This window comes from Cydia pomonella, unplaced genomic scaffold (assembly GCF_033807575.1).
Source record: "Cydia pomonella isolate Wapato2018A unplaced genomic scaffold, ilCydPomo1 PGA_scaffold_178, whole genome shotgun sequence".
In the NCBI taxonomy this organism is placed as follows: Eukaryota; Metazoa; Arthropoda; class Insecta; order Lepidoptera; family Tortricidae; genus Cydia; species Cydia pomonella.
Window position 1 is genome coordinate 420,812 of NW_026907820.1, and position 14,240 is coordinate 435,051.

The window sequence follows — 14,240 nt, forward strand, 5'->3', positions numbered from 1 at the left end:
GTATTAGTATAACAAGTTAACATGCGTTGCGTACGCACGTGTGGTTTGTACTTTGTATAGAGAGGCCCTTACCCGCCGCCACGCCAAGGTCGCGCCACGGTCCCCCGCTGCACGGCCCATTTAGCGCCCGCATTGAAACCGTCCGCTAGCTTCGTTTGAACGCAATTATTATGCAATGGATGAAACTAACACAAATTCATATTTATTATTTATTCCGCCTTTTAAATTAATAAGATGTGAACTCTAACAACGTTAATATTCTTTTGTAACGGTAACAACCTGTTAGAACAAAATCATCAAAAATCATCAAAAAGGCATTGCTTCATAAGACAAGACACAAAAACATTTAATGGACATATTTGAACGATTGAATGCGATGTAGGCTTTTTTTTTTAACTTTAATTATTTTTGGTATCATTTTGAATAGTTTGACATAGTATCAGATTGCAATGGGCGTAACTGACATAAACTTTGTTTCTACACAAAAAAAAAACCATCCTTACACAGTTCTCACGAATATTTTTTTCTCCAAAATAATTCAAAATAAAAATATTTAACACAAATTATCAAATTTCTTAAAAAGCAATATATATATATGGCACAAAACTAAATATAAGATTTACATCTTAACAAAGTATTCAAAAGCGAAAAAAGAATTGACTTTAATATTATTTTTTAACTTACGGCTCCAAATATAGCCAGCGCTACAGGACTAGAAGCTTAGAGATAGAAGGCGGATTGGCGTGTCCTGTAAGATAACTATCGTTAATATTTTTTGTACAGATTTCACATTATTCTAAGTACCTACAGTATTATATCACCGGAAAGTAGTTATCCAGAAGCTTAAACGATCGGGCGCGTCGGACGCGACTGCATATCATTACGTTTTCGTGCACAGGTGTATGTAATGGCCAATATACTCGTAGCAGTTCGTTCCGCTCGGTTTTAGCAGCCGACCAACGCCTTTCGCCTTTGTACAAGTAATGTGAACCAATCATGTTTTGACAAAGTAACACAGTTTATGATATTAACCAACTTAATTAGACAATTTTTTACAATATATTTTAGTCACATATGGATTTAAATGTTAATTCATTTACGCTACGTTTTTTACAGAATATAGGTATTTGCGTCAGAGAAAATTGGCGTCACATTTTTACAGCATATTTTAGTCACATATGGATTTACATGTTTATTTATTTATTTATGTTACGGACAATCCAACAGCTAGTGAAAAGTAGCGCCAATGAATAAAAAATGCACAGTCAATTAAAGGAGCACACAATGTTCTACGATTCACGACGTAGAGCTACGTTTTTTTACAGAATATTTGCGTCAGAGAAAATTGGCGTCACATTTTTACAGTATATTTTAGTCATATATGGATTTACATGTTTATTTATGTCACGGACATCCAGCAGCTAGTACAAAGTAGCGCCAATGAATGAGATATGCAAAGCCAATTACAGGACCACACAATATTCTATGATGTACGACGTAGCGCTACGTTTTTTTACAGAATATTTGCGTCAAATAAAATTCGCGTCACATTTTTATAGTATATTTTAGTCACATGGATTTACATGTTTATTTAATTATTTAGGTGTATGTGAAGTCCCCAATCCGCATTGGGCTAGCGTGGGGACTATAACCCGAGCCCTCTCGCACATGAGAGGAGGCCTGTGCCCAGCAGCGGGACGTATATAGGCTGAATTATTATTATTATTTATTTATTTATGTTACGAATATCCAACAACTATTAAGACGCGTTTAAGATCTTGGAAAAATCTTTAAAAGATCGATATCTAAATGAGAACTTGTCTAAACCAGAACTTATTGTTATCGTATCTCATTCTTCGAATTGGGCCGAAAGTAGCACCAATTAATAAGAGATGCAAAGCCAATTACAGGACCACACAATGTTCTATGATGAACGACGTAGCGCTACATTTTTTTTTATAGAATAAATTCTCAGGTACTTAGCCGGTCTCCATAAAACAAGCATTTCTTTTAAAAGCCTCCATCGCATTACAACTTTTATATAATAGCTACGTCCCTTCTAAACATCACGGCAAGTGATTTTTAAGTAAAAGTTGCCTAAGTAGCACACAGGTGTAATTCAACTCCGAAAGTCCGTAATTGAGAAAACTTTGGCATAATGGATCTTAATTATAATTTATAGGAAAACGAACTTCAGTTGAGGAAGCATTTTTTGTACCTGTAACATTGTTAAGGATTATTTTGTATGTTAGAGATATTAACGAGGGTCAAATAAAGGGATCAATGATGCTATATGTATTATGTCGATATATTTTATGGTTTCATCTCCGTACGTAAATATCTGACGATAACGATTTATTGCCCTAAAACCATCTTCCAATATTTTTACTTTTTGTGTATACATTTTATATTATCCCTTTAGCTAAGGAGATTCTTCTGCGTAAATGGCGCTGGAGAGGACATGTTTTACGAAGGCCAAGCAAACACCTATCCAAGCAAAGGCTGATTTAGAAAATTCCCGGAAAAAAGGAGCAAGGTCGCCCACGTTTCACCTGGAGGCGCAGAATGGAAAAGGAGGCTGTATCAGTTGGGCTCGGCTAGGCGGAGCTGGAGGAGGCCGCACAAACTATGAAAAATAGAAATCCTTTCTGAGAACCATGGCCCTGATGGTGGATAACAGGATACCATCGTCATCATCATTATATTTGATATTAATTTCTATACATAATGAGTGTAGTTGTCTCGTCAGTACTTGCGCCATAAAGACGTCCTCAAGCGGCGCTTGGAAGAACATGGTTGGCTCTTTATCATTTGTCACCATGCCTGTCACGTTCTAACTAGTATGTAAGCGCGAAAGTGACGGGCATAGGGATAAGTGATAAAAATGGAACCATGCTGCCACCGCAGGATGCTAAACACCATCTCCGTAAGACGCGACCGAAGCCCTCTTACACCTATATCTACAACACAGCCGACCAGCTTTATAGCGCACTATGTTATCGCATTTTCAAAACCAAGTTTGGCTTTGCAAGTCGCATTAGAGCGTTCCATGTTTCCGATTGAAAACAGTTGGAGGAGCCGCCGTCGTCGGATACGGCGAGGAGGACTACTAGCTGTCTTTTTTATTTTCAAGTATATCCGGGGAGTTCCGATTCAATCATACTTGTACTAAATATGTACACATACGATTTTACTCTAAATCGGTGGCAAACAAGCATACGGCCGCTTGATGGTAAGTAGTCTCCGTAGCCTATGGATAAGTCCAGAGGCGCGTACGCGTTGCTGACTTTAACCGAACTCCGTACCCTCGTTGAGCTCTGGCAACCTTAAAGTAAGGTTTTACGAGTATTATACACAGACGCTCAGAGCAAATGAATACATCTATGAAGTGGATGATGAAAGACCAAATACCATCCCAAAAAGTCCTGAGTAAATACGCCGTACCTTTTATAAAAGAATTGTCGTCAAAGCGATAACAAGTAACAAAAAGCTTTGTTTGGTTTGGTATTGTGCTTGAAAATAAGTAAAAGTGCAGAAAAGTTGGTGTAACTATTCCTCATGTTGACAGTTGAGAGGATTTTTGAAACTCGGTTCGGCGAGTTAGTCTGCTTTTGCAATCATCCAACTATATATTTCATTTATACAATATCGTTATATTATGTAAGCTCTGGAATATATTCTTATTACATTAGTAAGTACTGTCAAATACATATTGAATGAATGGCATAGCGCCTATTCTGAACTACTAAAGACTAAAATCTAAAGAAATCTACAAAATAAAGCGATTAACGACTAATGATCATAAAATATGTAAATTCAGTAAACTTACAGTACCTAACTATTTGCTTCTGGCCTGAAAACGGTTAATGGAGTGAAGTTACATTCCGACCGAAAACAAACCGACCCGAAACCAACTTCTGACTTTATATTCACCACAGAAGGATTTCAACACAAGAAGTTTGTGTTACCTATATTCGTGTGTCGTTGCCGCAACATTAAAAGAAAATTAAAAATTGATATCAACTAACTACATACTTTTAAGCATGCTCGAAAAGCTTACCTTATATATCTATGATTTCAGGAAACATTTATTTATTTATTTATTTAAACTTTATTGCACAAACAAAGAAAAATGTACAAATGGCGGACTTAATGCCAAAAGGCATTCTCTACCAGTCAACCATTGGGTCAAATAGAGACATATATGTTGGTGCAGAAGATATTCATAAATTATTTAACCGAAAAACAAAATATTATACATACAGTTAAACATAATAAAAATAAACCTACAAAACTATGATCAAATACTATTATATGATATACAAAAGATAAACTAATACATATTACTACATGCTTATACATACAAGATGGAGAACATTATTTAAATTCTTCTGACAGTATGCTTGCGGAGTAGTTGCTTAAAAACAGGTTTGCTTGGGGCTTGTCGAATCGAACATTCATTGTTTTCTGTTGAGCTTTATAGAAGTTCGAATTTATAAGATAAATCGTACTGCTATTACATTTTTAACTTCCGCAAAATATGTATTTATTTTTAAATTAATGAACATTAGAACAATGTAACTTTGTATCTACCAACTTAGATACGTATAGATTACATGCACCAATGGTTTTGGGCAGTACGGAAACTGCCCAAAATCGAAAGTAACTACTTATTTATTATAAATGTATACGGGTAAATTTACACCTATTTATTTATTTCCCAAACTATGGAAAATGCTGAATGATTGGTGGGTCGAGGGCGAAATTTGAGTGGGCCCTGAAACATAAGACTACATGCCGACCGATCGGGTTAACAGCCGATACTGATAATAATGGTGCTCTCTATTTTAGACGGCCAAGAGGTCCCGAATGTGTCATTTTTTTCTTAGGTGGGTCGGAGCAGAGTCGTTTACTACTTTGGAACCACTGCTTTAATTATTTAATCGCCATTTTGCGAAGTAGATTTAAACGTTACGTTATTCTGTTTTGTGGGATTGGGATACGATGTGTTTGCACACATTAACGCCGCGTTGAGTGTGGGGATATCTCACAGTCGGCAGCCCCGCCAAGTATAACGTATTCAATTATTCAGCAGCTGCGACCGGCGCGAGGTGTGCGAGGAGCCTACCTTTGTTCCGTAGCTGAGGGCTTTTATATCCACTGCTAACCGATCGTTTGTACGCTTCAGGCTAGCCTGTATAATCTCCGTGTGTTACGCATTGTTGTTATAAATATCAAAGCCACGTTTATACTGGTCTCCCCAAGGTGACGGGCTCAGTAGGCGGTGAGAATAAAAGGTATATGCTTCCCGCGCAGGATCATTCCTAGAATGCCAAAGGTCGTGTGCCTTTCCTCTGCAATAAGTGAACTCCTAATCGCTCTTCACTTGTTTTCGATTTGAATTGGATCCGTCAATTTACCCTTTGGCAAAGCAAACGCTTAAAGAATTCAGAGCCCGCATAAATAGGGCTCGGGTGCAGGCTATAATAACTGGCCTAGATTGAGCTTGTTCAAAGAAAGCCTTGCGATTATTGCTGATACTAGTAATATGTAATATAGGTAGTTTTTTGTTCTTAACATGTTCTTATAATACCTACTTACCTATAACAAATTTGTTTTATTTTAAGCAGCTACACACCGTGTTTTTATTGAATTCCGTTAACATCGAGGTAAGGGTAAGTACGTTTAAGGATAGTTTAGTTAAGATAGCATAGTTTAGTTTTTCATTTTTTAAAGTTTTTTTTTTTATGATAGAGGATGCAAACGAGCAGACGGATCACCTGATGGTAAGCGATTACCGCCGCCCATGGACACCTGCAACACCAGAGGGGTTGTAAGTGCGTTGCCAGCCTTTAAGATGGGAGTACGCTCTTTTCTTGAAGATTACATGTTATACATAAATTAAATGTTACTTACATATAGCGTTGTTGTAATACGGTCATTACATTTAACTCAAACAACCAAACCAACCAACAAAGTTAAGTTAGGTAAGTTGACGAAGCCTGTTGCAGATTTTACCGCTGTATTGTATTGTGACGAAGCCTGTAGCTGATTATGAGTTTGTGTTTACCTGGCGAAACCTGCGTCGCGGATATAAAATTATGGTCCCTGAATAAATGCTCTTTAGCTCAACCAAACAATTGAAAACTGTGACATATCAATGTCATTTCGAACAACCGAGAAACGGCCCGATTCAAAGAATGAAATACGATAACGATAAGTCCTGGTTTAGATAATTTCTCATTTAGATATCGTGTGTATGTCGTATAATTGACAGAAAAAGCTCGATTCGGGCAACCAATGTCACTTTGACGGTAGAAATATCGTAGATAGATCTTATTGGGATCACAGAATCGGAACGGAATTGAATTAAACGTCAATTTTGACATGTCGTTTAGCTATCGATCTTTTAAAGATATTTTCTTTTTTCTTTTTTTTTTTTTGGTAAGGGCCTTAATAAATAAAAATAAATTATTGATTATCTCCGAAATGGAGTTAATTAGAATACTGGTGAGGTTTGAGAAAGTTACTTAATTTAAGCTCAGAACCACCCTTGAAATAAACAGAAATAAAAAAAACACGATGTACTTCGCAAAAAGGTTATTGTAAGCGCGTTTAAATCTACTTATTTAGCGATTTTTTACTCATAAATCGCACTGTCAAAATATTAAATAAATAATATAAAATTGATTAGGTATGATATATTAATGTACGTTAAAGCATTTTCGGCTGGTTTTGTTTACGGGTTACGATAAAAAGATTTGAATAAATCTCAATTCTTAGTTCAAAAAAGTGGCTGTGACATAATCGGACAGACAAACGGACATGACGAATCTATAAGGGTTCCGTTTTTTTGCCATTTGGCTACGGAACCCTAATAAAAAGGAACAGCATTATTGTCAGCTACACACCTCTTTTGATTTTGATACATGTAAAACCTACACAGTTCCATATTACTTTCGTGGTGACTGGGACACTAAAATCAATACTGGTAGTTAAGTAGGTAAAATAGGTCACGTTTTAATCTGAAAAGTATATCTGATACATGCTGAATGTAAAACAATGGAGTAAAAAAGTATGTAAGAAGATGTCGTAATAGGTAAATCAAACATTACGTTGGTTGCATTTTGGCAACTCAATGACATAAAACTAAGTCCGGATTTTTTACGAGCATCCCTTTGTCGCCGAATGAGGACGAAATACCGTCCCACGAGGACTGGACAAAATCTAATTTAGGGCGAGATTTCATGAGCTCGTCACCTCCGTTTATATGCAACGTCGGCTCTGCTGCTAACGGGCGGTATAATCGCGATATTGATTCCTACCCGACGGTGAGATGCGATTAACATTTACCTTACAGTCGTTGCTCTTACCTACGTGATCCGCATTCTCCTTATAAAATTAACATTCAATTAGTGTTATCTGCTACATTGAGTGAGCATTAAGCATTAGGCGTCCGAACTAATCTGCCCTTCTACAAACCGTACCTATACACTTAATTTTCGTTGAATTTATTTATTACGTCGCGCTTAAAAGGAAAACATCACTTTGTGAATATTAAATAAGTACATGCATTGATTTACTTCAATCAAGGCGTGTAAATTAAGACATACAATGAACGAATAAGTATGTAAATAAATAGCAATTAGTTAGCCTCCGCTGTTCGTCCGTCCGTCCGTCTGTCACTAGGCTGTATCTCATGAACCGTGATAGTTAGCCAGTTGAAATTTCTACAGATTATGTATTTCTGTTTTAACAACAAATACTAAAACCAGAATAAAATAAATATTTCTTTCCAATCTCGAGGTTCTCATCCAATCACCGAAGTTAAGCAACGTCGGACGGGGTCTGTACTTGAATGGGTGACCGTTTTTATAATGGTACGGAACCCTTCCTGTGCGAGTCCGACTCGCACTTGGCCGGTTTTTTTCTAATTCATGACAATTTATTTATATTTATTTTTAATGTACTCGGGTATGTTGCAGTTGCATTATATCAGCACCAAATATATGCTGTGAACCAGATATCTAAATGTTTTTAAGTGACGGTTAACGTTTCCAAAGCACTCAAGACGATAAAGTAAGTAATATAGTTACCAAATATTTTGGGAATAAACTGACAGGTTTTTTATGATAAGGCAAGGTAAAGTACGTACCTACGCAGCAGTCTATATATAACAACAACAGCTTGAATGATGATGTCGCTCTCACTTTCCTTTTTAGTAGGTATCTATCCCACGGTACGATAAAATATGTAAAGAAGGTCTTTGTTCTGGAAATGATACTTTTAAAGTACCCAAAGATTTTCTGGAAGTCTACTGTATTTTCTTTAAAATAAAAATAAAGAAATGATAAATTATGGTTTAAAAAAAGATTTTAGCTTATCAGTCAGTCCTTCAATTTAGGCGATACAAACCACATATCAATGTAACATGAAATGGAAATTCACATTAACGTTAAAATTTTGCAGCGTGTGTCAAAATAAGAGTACATCCAAATATGTACCGAATAATCATTTCCATATATAATAAGCATATCTAAGGCTAGTACTTACTATATCCAAGTAAAAACACCCTAAACCTATACTAAAATAAAAATTCACCCCTCGTCAAGGTGCCGTAGATGCTGGCAGCATTACCCTACTGAATTGCAATATAATGCGCTGTGCAAGGACCGAGGAAGCTGCCAGCCCCACGCTATTGTAATCTATATCAATATTGTAATCTTTATTGAAAAGAGCAAATAAATAAGTAATAGAATTAGAAAGGGCAATAAGCCCCGTTTATTTAAATACGATCCCTCTTCTTCCTGTTAGTGAACCCTTTTCATTATATAAATATATTGTGGCAGAGCGAAATAACTTCGGTATTGTATAGGCGATCAAACTGAAACCACAACAGTACAGGAACGAATACTTTATAGATAGGTACGAGTATTTGCTCGGCGTAAGTAGCTTAAGAACCCCGCTGGGCCCTTTTAAGATATTTATGTCACTGTAAAGCCTTTGGAAAACGCCCTCCCGCGAATATGGCTCATAATTTACTGAGCGCAGCTTCTGGTTTACTTGCAGGTTATTTCATTACTAATCAAACTAACTTTTTAGGGTTCCGTAGCCAAATGGCAAAAAACGGAACCCTTATAGATTCGTCATGTCCGTCTGTCTGTCCGATTCTGTCACAGCCACTTTTTTCCGAAACTATAAGAGCTGTACTGTTCAAACTTAATAAGTGGATGTATTCTATGAACCGCATTAAGATTTTCACACAAAAATAGAAAAAAAAAACAATAAATTTTGGGGGTTCCCCATACTTAGAACTGAAACTCTAAAAATCTTTTTTCATCAAACCCATACGTGTGGGGTATCTATGGATAGGTCTTCAAAAATGATATTGAGGTTTCTAATATAATTTTTTTCTAAAATGAATAGTTTGCGCGAGAGACACTTCCAAAGTGGTAAAATGTGTGTCCCCCCCCCCCCCCGTAACTTCTAAAATAACGGAATGAAAAATCTAAAAAAAATATATGATATACATTGCCATGTAAACTTCCACCGAAAATTGGTTTGAACGAGATGTAGTAAGTAGTTTTTTTTTCATACGTCATGAAATTTAAAAAAATTTTTTTAATAAAACTCATACGTGGGTGGGGTATCTATGGATAGGTCTTCAAAAATGATATTTAGGTTTCTAATATAATTTTTTTCTAAACTCAATAGTTTGCGCGAGAGACACTACCAAAGTGGTAAAATGTGTGTCCAAAGTGGTAAAATGTTGAACGAGATCTAGTAAGTAGTTTTTTTTAATACGTCATAAATGGTACGGAACCCTTCATGGGCGAGTCCGACTCGCACTTGGCCGCTTTTATTATTATAACTTATAACCAAGGTCTAACCTAACTTCTGTTGGCTATTGTTAGCTAACTAACTAGGCTATATCTAGGTCAATATTTTTGGCGTCTATTTTGATAAAACGCTATTGAAATTATACTGGAATCGTATTTATTGAATTGGTGGTCCGTTATCACTATCAAGCAGCCAATCAATGTAAGAAACGTGACGCACACATAGCCATGTGCGTTCATAGACATGTTTGGGTTGAAAAAATAACAGAATGTTATATAAGGTGTGGGCGATGCACCTTTTTAGGAAATGTTTACTTTTTATACTTTTTTAATTTTTTTAATTTTATTGTTTTATTATTGATTTATGTTCTTTTTTACATTCTGATATTGTGCATTCTTCTTCTTGTTTCCAACGAATAAAGTACTATCAATGATGTTTAGGCTTTTTGCTTTGTCTTAAACTGTAATAAACAATATAGGTACTGAATTACTATTATAATGCATTAAAGTATACTACTGGAACACTGAGTTACGTTGCCGTTCACCGTCTCCAGTAGGTATAGGTATTTTGTTGCAATATAGTACTATACCTGTAATATACCGAAACGCCATACATTTGATTGATTAAAAAATGTGCCGACCGGCGGCGGCTTGGATCCCGTCGGAAGCAATGTGTCTCGAGCGACAATAGGACGAGTCGTCCCTAAACAGCGCTGCAACCAATTCTTAAGTGGATTAAACGTCTGACAAAGCCGGTTTATTGCGCGCCATAGACCACCAACCCACTGGGTGGAGTACTCATGTGCCGTCAGGAAGTTTCCAATATTGCGAAATTTCAACATGTAACAATTATGGAAACTACTCATATGTTTTTTAGGGATTGAAGTTTTCCAGTTCCATAGTGGAAACTATCTTTATTTCTTATTAATTCCGGAAATTTCATTTTTTTTTCCAAAGTTTTGCAACATGGTGCATACTCTAAGATGTACCATGTAAGACGGCGTATGCTCATAACACGTATTGATGCTTCTATACATTATTAGTATGAAATCACCGCGTCCGGGTTTCCTTCCTGCGAACGTTTCGAACGTAGATTGTAAAATATGAAATTGAAATTCACATTTAAAACATTTTGTTAATGTTTTAAATGTCACTCTCCCTAACTTTTCTACGCTACAAGCTAGTCCATATTTTATAGAAGTACGAATTTGTGTCAATTATTCATTTCAGATACAATACATATGTACAAATAGATAGATAATAGATATTTATATAGATATATTCATAATAGATACAAAAATGATCAAGATTATCCTCTAATTATCTAACTAAAGTTGATATTCATGCGGTAATTTTTTAAATCTAAACTATATGTTTAATATGGACACCCATGAATGAACTTCATGGATTCAGTGTCTGAGGAAGCGGGCTGATTCTACATCTAGAACGGGGACGTGAGGGATATTGCTTTCTGTATATTCTTTGATGTGTTCTTCTTCCAGTAAAGATCTATGGGAGGTAGTCGACGATTGCTCTAACTAGCAAACGTCACCAGCACACGTCCATTTGCTATTGTTTGTCCCCTGGTCCCGACTTACTACATTTATTATAAACTCCTTTTCAAGCTTGCCAGATACGGACGCTTTCTTGTTAGCACAAACGAGCTAATTTGGTTCGTGTCGCTCACTTCTGCCTCGTGAATCCCGCGTGGATTTGAGATAGAAATAAGATAAGACGGAATAAAGGATAATTAGAGACGAAAAACATTTTGATAAGTCTGAATAGACTCTAAGATGTATCATCGTTGCGCTTGCAAATTACACTACTTACAGTTAAATAAAGAACATCCCGTCATAAATTTAACACTTAACTAATAAACTGCACGTGGGGCACACATATGCTTTTTGAATCTAACGAAAAAACGGTACTTTTTCTATGAAATTTCATTTCGGGAGAAAACGTTTTTCTAACTGAATCTTGACAAATCACTTTGATTTTGATGTCGATCGCTTCAGCGTAATATATTCTAGGTTTATACTTATAGGCGTCGCTTGAAAAAAAATATTTTTTCTTTTTGTTTTGCGAATTAAAAAAAATGGCAAACCTATAACCTACTTTTTCATTGTGCCAATAACATACTAAAAAATCATGGATGGAACATATTTAGAAGTGGAAAAAGGTTTTCTCTTTTTGTATGGACGATAACGCGCTATGCTTCCCTCTTAACTCGTTCGCGTCTTTTCTGTAGACATCGCAAACTTAAGGGAATCTATTTAAAGCTAATGTTTACTCTGCACCCTTACCGATGGGGTACATTTTTCAGTAATGGGGGCTCAAATAAGGAAAACGGGATTGGTATATAAGTATCTACCAGAGTCGTTAATTTTTAGTTGTGAGTCGTTGTCTAAAATATGTTTGACCAAAGTCTCGTAGCCAACACAGTTGTGAGATCTAATATAGATATTAACAAAGTCAGTTGGTTTATTTTATACTTATCTACCTATATGTGAGCAACAACGTGTTAAAGTGACGGTATCAATATTATACATACCTAATATTATTTTTAGCTACTTGATCATCGTATGGCAAAATAATAATCTACTATTTGAATTAGTCTTAACCGAATATAAATAAATATAAATAGCGCTTATTGCTGAAATTTGATAGAGTTTGTTGCATGTAGATGCAACCGAAAGCTATTTCTATCTATATTCTAAAAAAATATCATCTTGTTAGAAACGTACTTATGTTTACAACAGGGATGATATAACCGCAATTGGATAGCCTTTTACGGTCTCATTTCAGAAGGGACCATCAGCAGAACCTTCTACAGGTAAGTTAATCAAGGCTCGCTCGTCATCGAGTAGGGAGTAAGGACCACTTGAGTTGATCAAATTATGATTTTTAGATCTAGATACTAGAGATTGGATTACTGTTGGAAGGTAAATATAGATTCATTTTATTTATTAGTGAATGGTTATTGGACATGTGTATTTTATGTAATAATGAATAAGTACCTATAAAGTGTCCTAATTTTATTTATTGTGTATGTGATTAAGATTTGAGAAATTTCCTTAGACATGACATTAATTCGCTGGTAGATTTACTATATGAGCATATGCACGTGTCCTACTGCATTGAGATGAAGTATCTACCTTTGAAAAGATTACCCGTTGCATTAGAAACGGTTTCATTTTGCCGCGATCGTGGATTTCGGGAAGGTTCACGTGGTGACGTCAGAGCCGGCGCGGGGGGCCATGGCGCGCGCCGCCGGAGCAGCGCAGCACCCGGGCGGCGGCGGCGGCGGGAACCCTACGCTCTGTATCTGTTGCGCCGCGCTGAGCGCGGTGGACGCGCCTCGCATCGCGCCCGCCGCTCGAAAACAACCCGTAAACATTTCTTCTCTCGATCACCAAACAACTGCCAACTGTTAAAATCGGTGCAACAATTATTTCTCTTCACTTTTACTTCGACTTTTTGTGATAAAAAAATATTTATGTGACTTTACCGGCATTTAAAGTACGGCCGAGTAGTCTAAAGGACAGCTGAGGTAAACGGCCCGTCTCCCGCCCACGGACTGTAGTACAGTTGTAGTAGCCGCCCCACCAGACTTGCCTACACCGAGACACCCCATACCACGATATAGGTACGGTATACACGTTATATCAGCGGATTATTAAAGTTTACAACTACTTTTAAGATACACAGCAATATATTTTTGATGAGCAGGCAACCTAATTATTATACTTAACTATTGAAGTGTGACAGATATTATATAGTATTACTCGTAAAGTTGGTATCCGATTCCGATAATATGCACTCATTGCTTGTAATACGATAATGAGAAGAGTATTACGTGACTACGCCTAGGATTACGAATGTTTGCTTACTTGGATACTAGATGATATGCATGTTTCTATTAGTATTAACTTTAATTTCACGGTTTTCTCTAACTATAGGCAACGTGTAGTAAGTTAATTTTAAATCTAAGAATTCCTTTAAAATTGTTTACTATATTCTACAAGTAAGTTTTTACAGCATACGTCAAACGATAAGAAAGATTTAATAGTACTTTTATGTGACTGGTACATAATTAAAGGCATTGAAATACGAGTGAGGGTTTATGAAACGATCGAAATAATTTAAACGAATAATAGATATTGAATACTTAGGTACATATTATGTTTATTTGGTGCTTAAAAGTGATAAATACCGATTTGAATAAAAATAAAAAATAAATGTGAAATCTGTTCATTGCTCTTTCTAGTCTTTATTCTGTCGAATATGGTACCTGTAGGACTCCAAAAATGCCACACCAGAGATATAGTTAAAAAAATCAATAAGTACTTGTTTAATATGGTAAATGTTATCTTTTTTTAATTACCTGTTAAACGTGGAACC

The 14,240-nt window shown here is 36.1% G+C and overlaps 1 protein-coding gene across 2 annotated transcripts in view; it reads left to right on the forward strand.

Moving 5' to 3' along the window:
* The first annotated feature begins 13,116 nt into the window (after positions 1–13,116).
* LOC133533549 (5-hydroxytryptamine receptor) overlaps positions 13,117–14,240 on the forward strand; it is a 49,159-nt gene continuing 48,035 nt past the window's right edge. For both annotated transcript variants that reach the window (XM_061872538.1, XM_061872539.1), the window contains exon 1: positions 13,117–13,485. The gene's annotated coding sequence lies outside the window, so the exon portion shown is untranslated. The remainder of the gene's footprint in view (positions 13,486–14,240) is intronic.